Here is an 18,298-nt window from a genome sequence, read left to right as displayed (position 1 = left end):
TTTTTCTTACCTAGTTATATGCAGAGAGATGGTTTGTTTATCCTCTGTCGTAAAACGGTCAAGACATAGGGCCTCATTACGACCCAGGCGGTAAGTTACCGCCTGGGCCGTGACTTTACCATCATGGCGTAAACTACGTTTACGCCATGGTGGTTGGCGGACGTACCGCCCCATTCCGACCTTGGCGGGGCGGTAAATCCCCAATCCCCATTTACCCTTCCCCATTCCCATTTTTGCCCCATAGGGCATGATGGGAGTGGGGAAGGCGTTAATTACGCCACCGTAAATTACGGTGGCGTAATTAACTCCATGGTCCCTTAGCGCCATGGATTTTAACACCTGCTAAAAGCAGGTGTTAAATCCGCCATGGCGCTAAGGGACCTCGTACTCAGGCGGTAAGGGTCGGCGCTGTTTACGGCGCCGTAAACCCCTTACCGCCTGAGTTGTAATGAGGGCCATAGTTTTTTATTCCGTTTCCGCCATGGTAAGCACACGATATGGGTTTTTTGCAAGCCCACGTCACTTGTGGAATAAAGAGAGTGTGTTTGGAAACTGCAGAAGGTAATGGCCGATATCTCCAAAAAAACACCACCATATTAGGTGTATAGTATCTCGCAAGACATGAAGTGCAGACAGAATTATGTTCATATTCATTGTAGACTTGGGCGTAGACACATCCATACTGAAATGATTAACGGAACTGGGCATCATTGTAACTATTTGAAAATACATTTAAAAGATTGCTAATATCCTCCGCAGAATACACAGTATATCGATTGGCTTATTTTTGCATAGAACTGAAGGATGAGTTAAACTAATAACTAAAGTACAAAACACTAATGTTTCTAGAACCTTAATTTCAAGTGTGTTATATGTGACAAAAATGACAAAAACACGATTTAGTGGAGAGCTGAGTGTAATTTTTTTTCTCCCCCCCAGAAAGGGCAACAACAATCTTTTTACCGTACTGTGTTACATAAAATACTGATATTCATGCTGTTAGTACAGATATAATGCAAGTAAGAGGTCTAATGATGATTACTCAACTATTAATAGAGCAGAGTTATGCAGAATAGGTAACGTATAAATCCTAAAGGGGAAAGGTAAACAATACAACAAAATGGCATTTAAGTTTTTATTCCAGATAATTAGTAGGAAGAGGCATATTGAGAATCTGCCCACATTCTTTACAGGAACAGGGGCCATTCGATAGCAGAATTTGATCCCTGTTTTACAGTATTTAGATTAAAAATACATTTCTGTTCCCATTTTTTGAGAAGGAGATCTCTGTCTCCTCCTCGCAGTGGTTGTTGAATAATCTGGATGATAAACCAGACCAGATCAGAGAGTGAATGTTGTTTTTTAATAAAATGGGCAACAAAGGGTTTATTGTCCACTTTATTTTTTATACAGGATCTGTGTTCGCAGATTCTGTATTTAATAGGACGTTTGGTCTTTCCTATATATATAAAAGATTGATTGATACCGTAGATGGCCCACTGTGTGTTACAGTTGGAAAATGATTTTAATTTCCAATTCAGGCCATAGAGATCAATCGTTTTTATATTCTTGGTCAGAGGACATAGCGAACATGTGCCACATTTATAATGGGCTTAGTGGAAGAGCCCAAAGGGTGTTTTCACTGGTAGGCTTTATAGTTTTTACAGGCTAGGTATGAACTAGTTTGTCTCTCAGATTGGGTTGCCTTTTAAAGGCAAATCTGGATGTTGCTGGTTCAACATCTGGAGTTTTTACAATGTGTCACTTTCGTCAAATTATTTTTCTTAAACTGTGACTAATAGGGTTAAATGTAGAGACACAGGTGATCTTGTTCATATTTGTCTTTTTAGATGTATTAAGACAAAATTACGATCTGTATGTTTGGCTCTTCTGTAGGCTCTTTGTACTATCTTGGACGGGTAGTCTCTATCACGGAGGCAGTCCTTCAAAATCTTGCCATGATGTTCATATTCTGATGTTTGGGTGCAATTGCATCTAATTCTCAAAAATTGGCCTATCGGAAGCTTTTCTTTTAGACTGGAAGGGTGGAAACTTTCGTATTCTAGAAGCATGTTTTTATCTGTTTCTTTTCTGAACAGAGTTATTTCAAGTGTACCATCTGACTATTTTTTATTTCTAGGTCCAGGAAAGTTATTTTCAACAGATCATGTGTGCTCGTGAATTGTATATGCACATTTTGTATTTTAAGCCATGTTACAAAAGAAGTAAGTTTGGTTGTAGATCCTCTCCAAATCATAAAAATATCTTCTATGTAAATGATGCCAGCTTCCAATGTTGTTTTTGTAAGGGTTTGTGGGATCATAGATTTAACCCATTTCGAAATTGTCCATGAAAAGGTTGGCCAGATCTGGGGCAAACGTGGCACCCATACTGGTCCCATGTCTTTGACTGTAGAAAGACCCTTCATATAAGAATTTATTTTCCATAAGAGCAATTCGGATGCATTCTAAAATAAATGCTGTGGGCACTGTATGTAGAGTAGTTGTTCATTTATTCAGCTATTACTTTAATGCAGTCTTGTTGTGGGATGCTTGTATACAAAGAAGATATATCTAAGGTTTCTAGGATGTCATTAGTTAATATGTTTAGTTGGCCAGGATATGGATCATACTAGTAGTATCTTTAATGTATGATTGCATTTCTTTGATAAAGGGGAGTAAGAACCAATCAACATATATGGAGAGGGGCTCCAAGATGGAATTTATGGCCGATACTATTGGCTTCCCTGCTGGAATAGTGGGGTGTTTGTGTATCTTGGGCAAAAGGTAAAAGGCAGGGATGATGGGATTTTGGCAATGAGGAACCGGTGTTCGTCCTCATTGATCCACCCTTCTAAATTTGCGTGATACATTAGGCTGGTTATTTCTTCTGTCAGTCTTTTACTGGGGTCATTGTCAAGGGTCCGATAGAAGGTAATGTTATCAAGTTGTTTCTTTACTTCTGTATCACAGGCTGATTTGTCCAACAGGACAATCCCACCACCTTTGACTGCAGGTTTAATCACCAACGTATTATTATTTTGTAGTTTGAGCAAAGCTTGTCTTTCTGGCTTTGACAAATTATCTGCATGATCATTTTTTGTTGTCAAAAGTAATTCACTCTCATGAGTGATTTTGTTTTTGAATGCTATAATAGCTTGGATAACCATGCTGTTTGTTGGGAAGAAGGTGGACAGGGTTTTAGGCCAGGAATGTTGTCATTATTAGTTTCTGAGGTCAAGTCTAATGAATTTTTGTAATTCTAAGGCTGTCTAGAAATTGTTTGCTATTTTTGTGGGAACAAATAGTAAGCCTCTAAATAAGACATTTTGTCAGATTCTGATAATACGTATGTGGTTAAGTTAAAGACTGGACTGGAACGACAAGCTTTGTAGAGGACCCTGCCAACTGGGAGTTCGCATCGGAGAGGGACCTTGTTGTCGATTGTGTCCTACTTTTCCCCGCCCTTGAAAAAATGGTTGGTTCTGAGGACCATCTCCTCTCGAAGAGCCAGATGGGCTAGACTTATCTGGATCACTGCTAGAACTGCTGTTACTGGTGTTGATCAGCAATACTTGTCCTTTTTATTAACAATGATAGTTATTTTTTCAAAATTAGTTGTAATATTGCTTAATTGGTTGTTTAGTTGTTTATTACGAGTGATTGATTTTTGTATATCACAATTTTGAACATCATGTTGTTTAATTGCAGTGATTGTAATTTTTTCAACAGCTTTGTTTGTTCTATTGTTGTCAGAAGTCATTGTTGTGTTGCTCATCAATAATCATTTCTTTGTTCTTTGTATCTACATAGATTGCTCAGGTCATCACCAGTGATTGTTGTATTGTTCACAGGAGTCATTGTTCTTTTTTACATCTGCAATGATTCTTCTTTATATGAGCAACTCAATTCATAAAAATGTTGTCTCTGTTGTTCAGCAGTGATTTATCAGTTAATTAGTAGTTGTTAACTAGCAATTGTTGTACTGTACTGCAGATCATTGACAGAGATTGCATAGTTTTTCGTTAGAAGTGAATGTTCTCTTCAGCTTAAGTACTAGGTGTATTGTTTATCAGCAGATATTGTTCTCTTTATAATCGGCCCAATTGTTCTGTTTTTCACTGGCATCTATTGTTTTGTTTAAGATGAGTGATTGCTTTACTGCCCATTAACAGCTATTGTCCTGTATATCATAAGTGATTGTACAGTTATTCATCAATAGGCATTCTTTCCTTGTCAACCAATAGAGATTGTTTTGTTTGTCAGCCGTGATTGTCCTGCTGTTTATTGAAATGAGTTGTTATTTTGTACATCTGCATTGACCTTTCTGTTGCTCAGAAATGATCAATCCTTTTATTAGATCATTTACTAATCGTTAATTTGATCCTTTTTCATCTATGTTGTTCTGTTTATCAGTTGTTATGATTCTGCTGTATGCAAATTATATTTTATATCATGTGAGTAATATAACTGTATATAGATATGTTTTATCTTTATTCACGTATAATGCATGTAGAAGTGCAATTCTTAATTTTCGTTTTGTTCACATATGATATTCAGTTTAGTATTTCATTTGAGGACTTGTAGGTTTATAAACTTGACCAAATAACAGTTGGAGTCCTACAACATTAAAATAATAGAAATGTGTAGTCATAAAACATCTTTTTTTTTAACAAAATACATTTGAATGGCTCCTTTATTGAATGTTTTTATTGTTGAATTTACTTTTGGGAAGGGTTGCCTGTTGTTGCTGCCACAAGCGTGGACTCACAGCCACTATTGTGATGTCCCAGGATGGATTCTGTTCTGATGACATTGTTTTAAAATAATTCACTTTTTACTTGGTTTTCAATGCAATTCAATTATTCAAATAAGTCTTTGTGTATAAACAATGTTCTTTTATAATTATAAGAAATGTGTTGTGCTCTTATAAAAGGGTTACAACATTCCAAAGCCCCTTTAGGAAAATCGGGATAGTTTTCCAGTGGGACGGTGTTTATGAAAGTATGTATGATTGAGGCAGAGAACCTTCGGTCTGAGCCCCTTTTTTGGAGTACCTCAGCGATTACAAACTTTGTTATTCAACCTCACTATGTACAGTAATTTGGGAAAACACCATATCAAGATGCCATGTGTTTCTGCATTGATATGTGCACTGCTCTCAGTAGTATCCCAAACTGCTATTCGTCTACACCTTTGACATCACACCTCAATATTCTGCAACCCGGTGTGGTTTGGTATTTATTTTTTGTTTTTCCACCTCAAGACAGCTTTCGACTGTGTAACTAGGGACTATTTGTGGGAATTCCTGAGCTGCTTACCTTATCCCCTTCCATTGTTATATGCCATTAAGAATCTCCAGAAAATAATGATGCAGTTGTCCTACAGGGTCTGGGCAGAGAAGAGACTTGGGGCCCGATTCATGAAAAAGTGCGCATTTCTGCTGCATTTGCTGCACGCCGAGAACCAGGGGAGCCTATTTATGAATTTCCCCGGGGGTGCCGAAATATAGGAAGTGACATCACCGGCAGTGATATGACCGTATTTGGCGGGAGGAGGGAGAGAGAAAGGGTGCCGGGGACTGCTAGGTGGGCCGAGTGGGGGATCAAACAATGGCCAAAAAGTAATCAAACAGGCCCAGAAAGGGTCACTGGCCTAGTTCACTCACCTGCACTCGCTCTGGATGGGGAAAATCCATGATTTGCAAACCTGGTTTAGTATTTGTAGACAGAGTAGTGATGTCTTCATTAAAGGATGTGATGGAGCCAGGTGGTCTGTATATTAAATGCATGGTGATGGTACGGGAAGCAGTTAGTGGGACATTTACAGACAGCAGTTCCCCGGACGGGAAGGGGGGGGTTGTTGGGACACTCTTAAGGCTAAATTAGTTTTGGCCACGAAGGCAACTCCTCCTCTGGAGGTTTCTCTATCTGATCTAATGATGGAGTAGTTTTCAGGAATCGCCAAGAATAAGGTAGGTCCTGCTGCTGGGTGGAGCCAGGTCTCGGTTATAGCCAGGAAGTCTAGCTGTTTGGCAATGATGAGGTCATCAACAGCATGGCCGACCATAGATCTTACATTAATGAGAGCTTACTTGATTAGGGGTAGTTTTTTGGTCTGGGAGTCGTTTGAGGTGCGAGATGTCTTATGAGTTGGGTGGTTCTGTTGTTTTTTTTTAATATTGGTTTTAGGTTTGGCTTGTGGCTTGGTCTTAGGGCCAATGTGCGCAATAAGTGACAGGTGGATAGATTAGGTGGGTGTGCGAACCTATATCCTAGCCTCCGATTCCTGATATTGGTAGGGCAAAGCTGATTCGAATTAGGTCTGTTGGCAAATCGGTGGATCCATTGGGTGGGTGTCATGGTAAGCATCGATGAAGAAGAGTTTGGGGTCTCTGAGGCAGGTGTTAACGACAAGGGGGAACAATGGTGGTAGGAAGTATGTTGGTCTGATTTGGTCGGAATGGGGGAGAGGTCTATGGGCCTCATTACGAGCTTGCCGGTCCGGATACAACAGTACCGGTAAGTTTGCCGGTACCGTTGTATCCTGATCGGTAAATTCCGAGTTGTGCTCGCGGGTGCCTTTCATTCCACCAGGTCTGACCTGGTGGAATGAAAGGCACCCGCGAGCACAGCATGTCGAATGCACAGGCACCGTTATAAACGGTGCCGGTGCATCCGGCCTCCCCATTCCCATTGAGCCCTGTGGAGCCAAAGTGGGAATGGGGAAGATTTTTTTCCGGCGCCCAGGAATGGGCAAACACCGGTTTCCGGCAAGGCTGTAAAGACCCGGTAAATGCCCCTTTCTGGGCGTCGGAAAACAATGAATACCGGCGGAAGCCGTGCCTGTATTAGAGGCATGGCTACCGCCAGCCTCGTAATGAGGCCCTATGTCTTTTAGGAACATTGGTCGTCATTATGATGGAGGATCTGTTACCCGTGGTGGTGGGAGATGTTAGAGATATGAGATTACTTATTAGGAATGCGAGGAAGGCGTGGGTTACCGTGGCTGTGAGGTGCTAGCGATTAGAGGGTGCAAGGTTAGGCAATCAATAGGTGTTTCATGTGCAAGGCGCAAAAGTGAGGTTAAGGTGAACTGTGGGATGGCATAGCAGTCCTAGGCTTAGATGAGTAAGCTGTAACAGGATAGGTATGAGATATCTATCATTACAGACGTGATAAGCTAGGCATTTGGCTGAGGGTGTCAATTGTCAATAGTGGGCTGTGAGGAAGGTGAACAGGCAGTTGGCAGTATTAGGCTAGGCAGTACAGTTGGCAATGCAGGGTAATGCAATCAGCAGTAGTATACAAGGAAGTAAAGTTGGCAGTGCAGGGAAATGCAGGGAATGCAATCAGCAATAGTATGCAAGGAGGTACAGTTGGCAGTGCAGGGTAATGCAATCAGCAATAGGAGGCTAAGTAGTACAGTTGGCAGTGCAGGGTAATGCAATCAGCAGTAGTATGCAAGGAAGTACAGTTGGCAGTGCAGGGTAATGCAATCAGCAATAGGAGGCTAAGTAGTACAGTTGGCAGTGCAGGGTAATGCAATCAGCAGTAGTATGCAAGGAAGTACAGTTGGCAGTGCAGGGAATGCAATCAGCAGTAGTATGCAAGGAGGTACAGTTGGCAGTGCAGGGTAATGCAATCAGCAATAGGAGGCTAAGTAGTACAGTTGGCAGTGCAGGGTAATGCAATCAGCAGTAGTATGCAAGGAAGTACAGTTGGCAGTGCAGGGAATGCAATCAGCAGTAGTATGCAAGGAGGTACAGTTGGCAGTGCAGGGTAATGCAATCAGCAATAGGAGGCTAGGTAGTACAGTTGGCAGTGCAGGGTAATGCAATCAGCAGTAGTATGCAAGGAAGTACAGTTGGTAGTGCAGGGTAATGCAATCAGCAATAGGAGTCTAGGTAGTACAGTTGGCAGTGCAGGGTATTGCAATCAGCAGAAGTATACGAGGAAGTACAGTTGGCAGTGAAGGGTAATGCAATCAGCAGTAGTATACAAGGAAGTACAGTTGGCAATGCAGGCAAATGCAGGGACATTTAATCAGCAGTAGTATGCAAGGAAGTACAGTTGGCAGTGCAGGGTAATGCAATTAGCAATAGGAGGCTAGGTAGTACAGTTGGCAGTGCAGGGTAATGCAATCAGCAATAGGAGTCTAGGTGATGCAGTTGGCAGTGCAGGGTAATGCAATCAGCAGAAGTATTTGTTTGTACCCCGCATGTTTCTGAGCCTTGAAAGCGTCTGACTCCTGGAGGTGTGAATGCCACCTTAGCTGGTGAGTTTTTCCGCGAGGTAGGTGTGAATCTAGGCGGCAGCTGCCTTTTATCTGCTGTACTTAGATATTTGTGCTACATTTGACCAAACACAAGGTCTATGTGTTGTCTCGGATATAGCTTAATTACCGCCAACAGATGCGTTTCGAGTCATTTTCACGTGAGAGACCTCATTGAAGCTTTGGCACCAACAACAGGTCCCAACCTTTGCCATCATCACGTGGTTTGCTATAGGGGAGTTCATATTTTAGAAGCTGGCAATGCCTCCACTTCCATCTTAATTTGCATCCTTGCACATGCTGTTGAGGTCAGGGGAGCAGACTTATGAGTGCAATCTTGCTTTGCATAAATCGTTTTGGGTTGGGTGTGTTTGTACATCTGTGCACCCCTATTGCCAAGTGGGATGCACAGATGTAGAAGTATGGCCAACCCAAAACGATTTTTAGAGGGACAGATGCAAAGCAAGAGTCTCTAGCTTAGCATCTGTAGCTCCATTTCTATAAATCGTTTTCGGTTGGGTGTACCTCTACATCTGTGCACCCAGCGGTGCACAGATGCGTAGATGCACAGATGTAGAGGTACACCAAACCGAAAACGATTTTTAGAAATTGAGGGACAGACACAGAGCAAGAGCCTCTTGCTTTGCATCTGTCCCTCAATTTCTAAAAATCGTTTTTTACGCGGGTTTTACCCGGGCCAGAAAGAGGCACACAGTATGGATGGAACAAAGGGCCATCCATACTGCGTCTCTTCTCTCCGGCCCAGGGTGGGGGGGCACAGCCGCAACTTCATTCTACCGGCGGCTGCCCAGGCCCCGGAGCATCCGCGTACTCGTCGCCCCTGCCGAGAACGACACTATGTGAGCATGCACACAGAATAAAAAATACATACACCGCATATTCATGGAATTTACCTTGCAAAGTAGGCCTATTCGTAAGTGGCGTCCGGAATGCCCCTGACACACCCCCACGCAAAGCCGAGACAGCCACATTCACCTACACTTGCGGGCACCCAGGGTGCAAACACACGCATCCTGTGAACAGTGCATGAGGTCCCCCCCAAACAAGTCTGCACCTCGGCACCACTGTGCAGTGTCCCCCGTAACTAACCGGAACCCCGAGTACATGCGTACAGTTTTGCTGGAAAGCATGTATTTTTCCAGTGAATCTGCATGCAAACCACCGTAAACCATCCTTGCACCCAGCTACGCGGTGTATGCGCAACCCTGAGTAGGACCAGTCCCCACCTGTGTGCACCTACCCCTAAATCCAACATGCAGACCTACCTCCAGAGTTGCAATTCCTCTGTGCAAGTCTGTATGCCTGCTTTCGGGTGGCGTAGATATTGAGAGCTTTGCGTGGGCATTTCGCAGGCGGGAGGTTGCGCGGTCACATCCATGTATATTCTTTGTGGTGAGCATTTGTGGGTGTGCAATGGACTGCCTGCGGTCCGTCCTTCGTGATGGCCACTGGTCTGTTCTTCCTCATTTTGCATGTTCTGCCCCCTATTCCGGCCCCTACGCAGGCCAGGCCCACCTCCTGGATGGAGTCGCGCACTATGCTCTCGGACGCAGGCAGAGACGTGCCGAGCCTGCGCGCACTCCACGTAAGTCCCAGCAAAGTCCTGCGCAGTCGGTTCCATGAATCGACAAACAGTGTTTTGCACGCAGTTTGACGCGCAAATTCCTGATTTTACAGGCAAATAATTCCATGAATCAGGCCCTAAGCCATTTGGTGTTAAAATAATTCAACACCAATATTGTGTCTTGCGCCCATCCTTTGTAACGTTTATAGGTCAAAGTATCGAATCAAAAGGATCTAAATACAATAGGGTCGAATCAAAAGGACCGAAAAGAAAAGGGTCGAATGCTTTTTTCATTTTTTTTTTTGTGGGGTTCCCCCCCAAATCCCTGTTTTTAGTGTAAAAATCACTTTTGTTTCCTATACGGAAACCAAAAAAATATATAAATTTTAAAAAAAAAATTCGACCCTTTTGTTTTAGGTCCTATTGACTCGACCCTATTGCATTCGATCCTTTTGCAGTCGATCCTTTGACCGGACACCCTTTGTAACTTGTTCATTAACAGTTTTGAATTGACATCTCAGATTTTCAGGGTGAAGCCCCAAGATTGGGTAATGACGACATTGGCATATAGTTGTTTGCCGATGCTAAACAGCTAGACAAACTCTGTGGGTTGCAAATCCTTATAACTAATGAAAAAATACCAAATACATTACATGCCACCATAGTGAAGCATTAAAATCACATGTTCACATACTTAAAATCAAGATCGAGAGAATTTCTACATTTGATACATTAGCAGGGTGCTTTCAAGAGAATGTGTACAAAAATGGAATGCGTCTTGTGTAGACGTGTTGGGGCAACTTCAAGGTTTGTTAAACTTTATGGAAGGCGAGTGGTATCGCCAGCGCTTAGTGTCTCTAGAGCACAAGCCAGGCGCCATTTATGGGACCAAACTATGTAAGCACAGGCAGTAATGGGATTTCTGCTGGTTAAACAACACCACCAAATTCAGAGTATAACATATGTCTTCAGCTCTGTTATTATCACCTAGTCTTAGGCAGATCGATTATGAGGTTTTGCCTACCCAGGGACACCCTCGTTCTGCATCAGCAAGCCTGCTAATCCCACGCAAAGAATGCTACAATGGACCATTGTGAGAGACCACCCATGTCTTAAAATCCCTTTATGCATGGGGTACAGCGGCGGTAAGTGTGCTCCTTTTGATCTGGCTGAAAGGGCGATGAGCTTCTGCTCACAGGAGGAAGCCCCGAGCCGCCTTCCAGTTGTATGGCCTCTTTATCCATGGGAAGCATCCACGGTGGGTTCCATTTGCCACTATGCTTTCTATGGCCCTGAACCCTTTCCTTATGGGGTTTCTAGAGTGAAGGTAGGTTTGGAACTTCTCTTTCGAGTGGCAGGTCCAGCTTCTCCTTCAGAGGAATTAGCCGCTCTATTCTCTTCCTACCATGCCCCATCTTTCCTGCTAGAAGCTCTGACACCAATGTGTGCCTGAGTGGAGCAATCTACTCATGGCTGCTTAATGCAGAAACCTTTAGGGTATCTCCCTAAACCAAAGCGAAGAGGGGCAGAAGCCTCCGTCTAAATTCACCTGCAGAATTCCAGCTGCACCCACTATGAATGCCTGGGAAATCACAAGATACTGTATCTTATTCCCCTACCAGCCCCCCTTTTAGGCACTAGAACCAGGATATCCACATATGACTGGAACCATGGGACAAGTCAACCCCTCGCTACCTGGCCAACATGAAAATATGATTGGTCCCACTGGAAGAACACCCTTAGATGAAAGTAAGAAGCATTTCTTTTCAGTGTTTTAATGTATTGCCTAATATCTTGGGAACAATACGTTTTGCACCTGTTGGCTGAAATGACGCTTTTGAGAAGTCATTGAAGACCAATTCACTTTTACAAGGTGTGACGAATCGAGGGAATTCGTCCCTTTTCCCCAAGGGGGAGCCCCTTCCTGTGATGCCAGGGCGGTGAGCCAGCTACGCAATACCCTCCCTAGGGTTAGAGGCAAGTGGGACTTCACTGGGAGAGAGTCCCCTTTTAGGGACAAGGTCTCCTGTTCCCATGAGGAACTCCCTCCGGCTGGATTTACCATGGCCTAAATGGGATCTTTTGAAACCCAAGAAAATATGACCTATAAAGACTGGGGCGAAGAAACTCCTAAGGGATATCGTTATCTTGAAAGAAAAGGTTGGCCGTTAAAGGACATGCATCCAAAGACAGAGGAGAGAGATGTAGAAGAAGAGAGAGGATCGCTGACACAGCTGCTGTGAAGCCCTAAGCCTGACAATCACTGACCCACAAGTTTCAAACTTGCAAGCAGACGCTATTCAGGATGCCAAAGTTGTGACCGAGTGAAGGTGGTGATGAGACCACAGGGGGAAGTCTATGGTGGACCGTTGGTCCGACGAACATCGCAGAGGCCACCAAAAGCAGAGGATTGCAGGGTGTCCGTGAATGCAGCCAGGTACGGCAACACCATGAGAAGGAGAGAGAGAGTGAGTATACAAATACCGGCAGAAGACAGCATCCACAATACTGCAAGACGGTGAGAATACCCAAATCAGAAACCTTCAGACAACGTTCCCCGTAAGGACAGAAGGAAACCAGGAGAACAGACGGTACTGGGAAGTCAAAGGGAATCAATATAACGAACAGCTAACTCATCAGAGCAGAAGACATGAAACAGACTTAGCTTTAAACCCAAATGGATACAAAGATTATGAAACAAGAAAACATCATTATAATATACAGCTAACTCGTCACAGTAGAAGGTATAAAAATAAGTGAGCTTTGAACCTATATTGCTATAAAGATCAAGAGAAAGTCATTATAACGCACAGTTAATTCAGCACAGTAGCACGAAATTAAACAGAGTTAACTTAGAAAATAAATAGATATGAAGGTGGCAAACCAAGAGAAAAGGCAGAGGATCAAAATGGTAACAAGAAAGAGATCCAGTGTGAGAAAATACCCTTGTAAGAGAGGAAAATAGATCACTATGCTGAACAAGAAGAACTTAGTGAAAAAGAAAAACAAAGACAGGACGGTGACCCTATATGTGTAACCTGAGACAATATCCAGTGAGTCAGGAAAAATTGAACTGTTATAGATTCAGAGTGGAAACCTATGAAAAGAATATTCCTTTGAAAGGATCCAAGCAGGCCTAGGATCAAAATCATTAAGCAGCAAAAAAAGAACCAAAGAGGAATCAAGGAGAAGAGAAAAAGTGTAACAGCCCAATTGGGGAAGTGGAGAAATGAAGTGCTTGGGGATCTATGAGATGTCATAGTGTTGTCATTTGTGATGTCATCGGTCATCGGTGTGCATAGGGGTTGTGCAATGGGGTCCTCATAGTTAAGGTAGCATAGCTTCCAACATCTGACGAATTTCAGGGGATTTGTAGCATTACATCGGCACCTTAATATCAAATGGACTAAAGTTCTTTCACTGAATTTCGAGGGAGTGACATGGTGGTAGTGGGGGACTGTGACAAGGAAGAGTGAGTTGGTGGTAGTGGAGTACTGTGATGACACAGAGTAACGTTGTGAACTGATGAGAAAGAGTGACGTAGTGGTAGTGGGGTACTGTGACGAGGAACAATGAGTTGGTGGTAGTGGAGTACTGTGACGAGGCAGAGTAACGTGGTGAACTGATGAGAAAGAGTGATGTAGCGGTAGTGTGGTGCTGTGACGAAGAGGAGTGAGGTTGGGTTAGTGGGATACTGTGACGAGGAAGAGTGAGGCCGGCGTATATAGATAAGGTCTTTCAGTATGGGGATGAGGGATGTAGGAGTTCAGGTAGGTTTACTAATTATGTACTGTGACGAAGAATAGAGAGGTGCTATAATATAGATATTTCCCCTGCTAAGTGGCATGAAAAGCTTGTCCAATCAAAACATAGCATAAAATAAACAAGCATTGGTTTTCCACAGACTTCTATTGTGAATTAAGCAAGTATATGCTTTTCTACCACATTTACCATCCCAACACACTAATAGCCCCTAACACCTGCCTCCCACAACCACAAATTTTAAGTTAATTTAGGAAGTAATCCCTGGATTTATTTGATATTAAAAAAAGATTGCTTCTTAAATTAATTGAAAATACTCCTCTTCCCCTAACTAGCAATCACAGTGATTTCCACATCTCAATGTATAATTACTTTCTGTCCTACGTACCGATTCTCGAACTCAGAAAAACAGTCGAAAAACCCCTGAAAACTATACTATCCCTAAGGGGCAAACCTTCACAAATCATCCTTTCTTACACTGCCCGCATGCACCATGGCCTCAATACTGCCCTACTTATAGCCCTTATATCATTTTAGGGCACTTTACAAAATCGATTCAAGAACTAGATTCTCAAATCGCATAATTGCGTTTTTTGAGAAATGGAAAAGCTTGGCACCAGCAATGCATCATCAGAGATATAACTAACTTTTTGGGTACAAGGGCACCTACGCCAAAACTATGGGACAGATTTACACCAAACCAGCAAAGGATTTTCTTTGAGTGCTTTGTGCCAGACTTTTCTTATTTGGCGCAATACTGTCCAGTGCTTTGAGCGATGCACTCAAGCAAGGATTTGACATTTTCCCAACGGGAAAATTAATAAGTAAAAAATGCACTCTTTCTTTTTACCCTTTATATCTTTCGAAATGTAAAACGGATGTGCATGAAACGCTCCAGTTCTGGGGGGCATGGGCCACAGATTAGGAATGTCAATTGTTGGACTAATCCATTGTAAGATTTAAATGTTATTAGCCATAGAATGTTCACATTTCCTATGGTTGATAGGTTTCACCTTAACTATAGGGTGGCTATACATACACAACATCATAGATAAGTAGCCTAGGTTATAAGTTCAAGGTTCTGTTTGGAGGAATTATTGCATTGTTAGCTTTTGGTTATCTGTTGGACGACAAGCAATATACATTGTCTAATTATATCAGTGAACGTATTGTATATCATGTCTATTATGCTATTATGTCATTATGTTTTTAAAGAATTTAGTATGTACATTTTTAATTAACGTTATCACACTTGATAATAATTTGAAAAAGTTACTTCTAGATTTGAATATATTATGTATTCCGAGCAAATTACATTCATTTGGAAAGTAAGTTTACTCCTGCCCGGTCCTGCTGGAACACCACACATCCTACCTAGTATTCAGATCAGATTTAGCTTTTAGCCAATCAAACGATCATATGTTCTCTGCTTGGTAGATACCAAATTATTCCAGTGACATTGAAAAGTATAGGTTCGTAGGCCAGCTGAGTAGGCTAGTGCACCCACTGCAGAGATCTATGAGTAACTGGATGGTGAAGGATTCAAATCCTGGTGGTTGAACTCAACCTTTAATCCTTGTGATGTTGACTGAATGAGTGCCAATGTGTTGCGTAATAGTAGAAACCCTTATTACAGTGCTTTCAGTCTAGGGTGGTCAACCATTATACGTGCATTCAGTTATTATAACATTGTATACAATGATCAAATCACTTTACTAGGAGACATTAATATCTGGTTAAACTATCTAACACATTCCTTTCAGCAGCACATTTAGGTCCCCTTTGGGCTATGCTTAATAAAGGCCTTGTTCCTGGACTGGCCACGTCATGGTGGTCATAATGTGGACTTGTTTTATTTTTCTAATGAGCACTATATGGGCAGATCATCAAGGCCTGTATTTTTCGATGTATTCGTTTTTCAATTCTCAAAAACACACCGTACCCCTACATTCGCTATACGATATCTTGAGCCTATCACCTGAGTTGGACCCATTGACCACCCGTGATCCCCAGCTGCATACTATCCTATTGCAGCTGGTCCCCCACCCTCATAAAACCTCAATCTGATAACAGCAAAAACTGATTCACTGCTTCCTTACGATTACTAAGAAGTACACTTTAGATCGCCACCGAACTTGGCATCAGTACACTGAACTGACTCCAAGCTGGCTTTCATACAAGCTCTGGAAAACTATGTTTTGCTTCATGTATATCTGAACCCCAACCCCATATAAAGAGCTCTTTAAAATGTTCCACAAATATAGGACACCCACCGGCCTACGCTGTGTGCTACCTAAGATATCATCCTTCAGACCGCCTAACCTGTTCTGAAAGACTGCATGCCTTTTCTCCAATTTCTTTTAAAATAGTTTGTGATCTCGAAGCCTTTAGCAAAAATCTGTGGCTCTCGTCTCCGAATGATTACCCCCATTTCTTACTACTGTTCTACTGTTTAGAGAATACTCAACTTCTCTGTACTGAGTGCAACAGCCCCTCACCTGCTAAAGGCCTTGAAGAAGCCCACCTTGAGCCTGTCTAATCCATCCAAATTCCTTCCAATCTCTAATCGCTCAATTCTGGCCGAAACCTTTCGAAAAAGGGGCCCTCACTCTATTACAAAATACCTTGCAGCTATACCCATAACCAAATTCTGGATCCCTTCTAGATTTCACCCGGACAGTGGATGGGGCAAGATGGATAGGACACCCCTAGCTTGATTCTTCTCAACTTAGAGCACCTGGGGACCAACTCCGTTGGTGACGGTGCAGAATTTAAATACCTTTAACATTTAACATTAACATCAGTGCCCTTTGATATCATCAGTCCCCAAATTCTCTTTGCTACGCTCCAATAGCTGTGTGTTGTCCTGGTGCTGCCCATTTTTAGTTTTGGCTTTTAGATGGAAGGTTAGCTATGAGCTGAAACTATGGCTTTGGAGTATAGGTAGGAGGAAGATGATATGTGAGAAGGGACGAACGGCTTGAAAGTGTTGTATGGTTAGTTACCCACCCACTGACTGCGTATGGCCATTTTCATCCCTATGGTCATCCCTACCTACTACCTGCTCCTCCCCACTCAAAACACATCCTCTCGTGATCTCTCTGAGCTAGTTCTATCAAGCTGTAACATCACACTTTATCCTGACAGTGTTATTTCTAAGGTTTATAGTGATAAAACCAAATTTAGAAATCTCGAAAAAAAAGGTCGAAAATAAAAGGCCGAAAAAAAAAATCTCGAATTTTTTTTTAAGACGTTTTTTTTCGAAATGGGGGGGTTCCCCCCCCAAACCCCCTTTTTTTTACCCATTTTTTTTTTATTCCCGGACCCCAAAATAAATATATAATTAAAAAAGAGGGAATTCGAGATTTTTTTTTTCGGCCTTTTTTTTCGAGATTTTTTTTTCGAGATTTCTAAGTGTGGGATTATGACTGACCACCTATTTCTAAGCAGCCTGCAGAGAGTTGATGGCTTAATTACAGCTGTAAATGTGCCACTGCTGGGGTAATACAAATGTGTTAACCACGTGTGCGTTCAGCCACTTGATTCATGTTCCTTACAGTGAAGTCTTGTTCAAATCAAGCATTGACAAAGCCAACAGCTTTGAATTGTGTCTAGATATTAGACTTTTTTAAGCCATGCTATCATATTGCTTAAAAAACGTCTACCAACAGCGCAACTGTGCTGTAGCTACAACTAAATAGACTGCCTAACTAGCATAGCCTAGGGTCTAGCTACACCTCAAAACTGCCTAATATCTATAAACTAGTACAACCCTGAAATCAAGACTACTCACAGCCAGTGATATAGCCAAACATATAAAGTCCAATAAACTTAAGTTTCAATTGAGACCACACCTACCAGCTCGTACTAAGCATGAGTGCACCCACTCCAACAGAGTCTGTCAGAAACGACCACCATGGACCGCCCTCACTTCCTGGTGTGCCTTCCGCCCCGTACCCCCCTTCCCAAATCTCCCCACCCTCCTTTGCACTCCCTACCATTCCCCTCTCCAAACATCAAGCCAGAGGGGCACGATGACGAGCCAACCACCCTAAGACCACTCCTCCCCCGAACCCCACCACCGGCCAGCCCACGTTAACCATGCCCGCTCCCCTCACTATCATAGCGGGCACATCTTGCCCTGCAAGCATCCACCCCCGCCTTGCCCACAAACCCCCACCACCTTACCCCCCGAACACACCCTTTCCCGTCGCTAAAAACTGCACGCCTAGCCCTAGCAAGAACCGAAGCTGCATCCTTCTCCCCTCTGACCCCCCTTCCCTCTCTCACACTCCAATCGCAACAAGGAAACTAAAGAGGAATCGCACCTGGTCCCCCTCAATCTCTCAGCACTCCTCGCCTCCCCTGTCGTGACCCACCTCCACTTTCCCCCAATCACCTCCGTCCCCCATAGCTTCACCTTTCCTGAAACCCCTCTTCCTCGACTTCTCATCAACTGTAATGGAAACTCCTAACCGCCCACACCCCACGTTCAAATCCCCCGAGCCAAACCCGATCATCCGAACACACGCAGCCACCCAATCCCGCCCAAAGCCCGCCAATTCTTCTGCTCGCCCACTCTTCCCACCGATCGTCACCCACCCCCTCCCTCTCCAGCTTCCTCTCTCTCCACCACTACCCCCTTCCACCCCAACCCCGAGACCAACCTCGCCTGCCG

General features: G+C 43.1%; 1 protein-coding gene across 1 annotated transcript in view; it reads left to right on the top strand.

Annotated features, from left to right (window-relative positions):
- Positions 1-18,298, top strand: part of LOC138447725 (LIM homeobox transcription factor 1-alpha-like) — a 779,358-nt gene that overhangs the window by 585,025 nt on the left and 176,035 nt on the right. The window lies entirely within an intron of this gene.

This window comes from Ambystoma mexicanum, chromosome 3q (genome assembly GCF_040938575.1).
Source record: "Ambystoma mexicanum isolate Mex_15411 chromosome 3q, UKY_AmexF1_1, whole genome shotgun sequence".
NCBI classification, from domain to species: domain Eukaryota; kingdom Metazoa; phylum Chordata; class Amphibia; order Caudata; family Ambystomatidae; genus Ambystoma; species Ambystoma mexicanum.
This window is presented reverse-complemented; position numbering and strand designations above follow the sequence as displayed.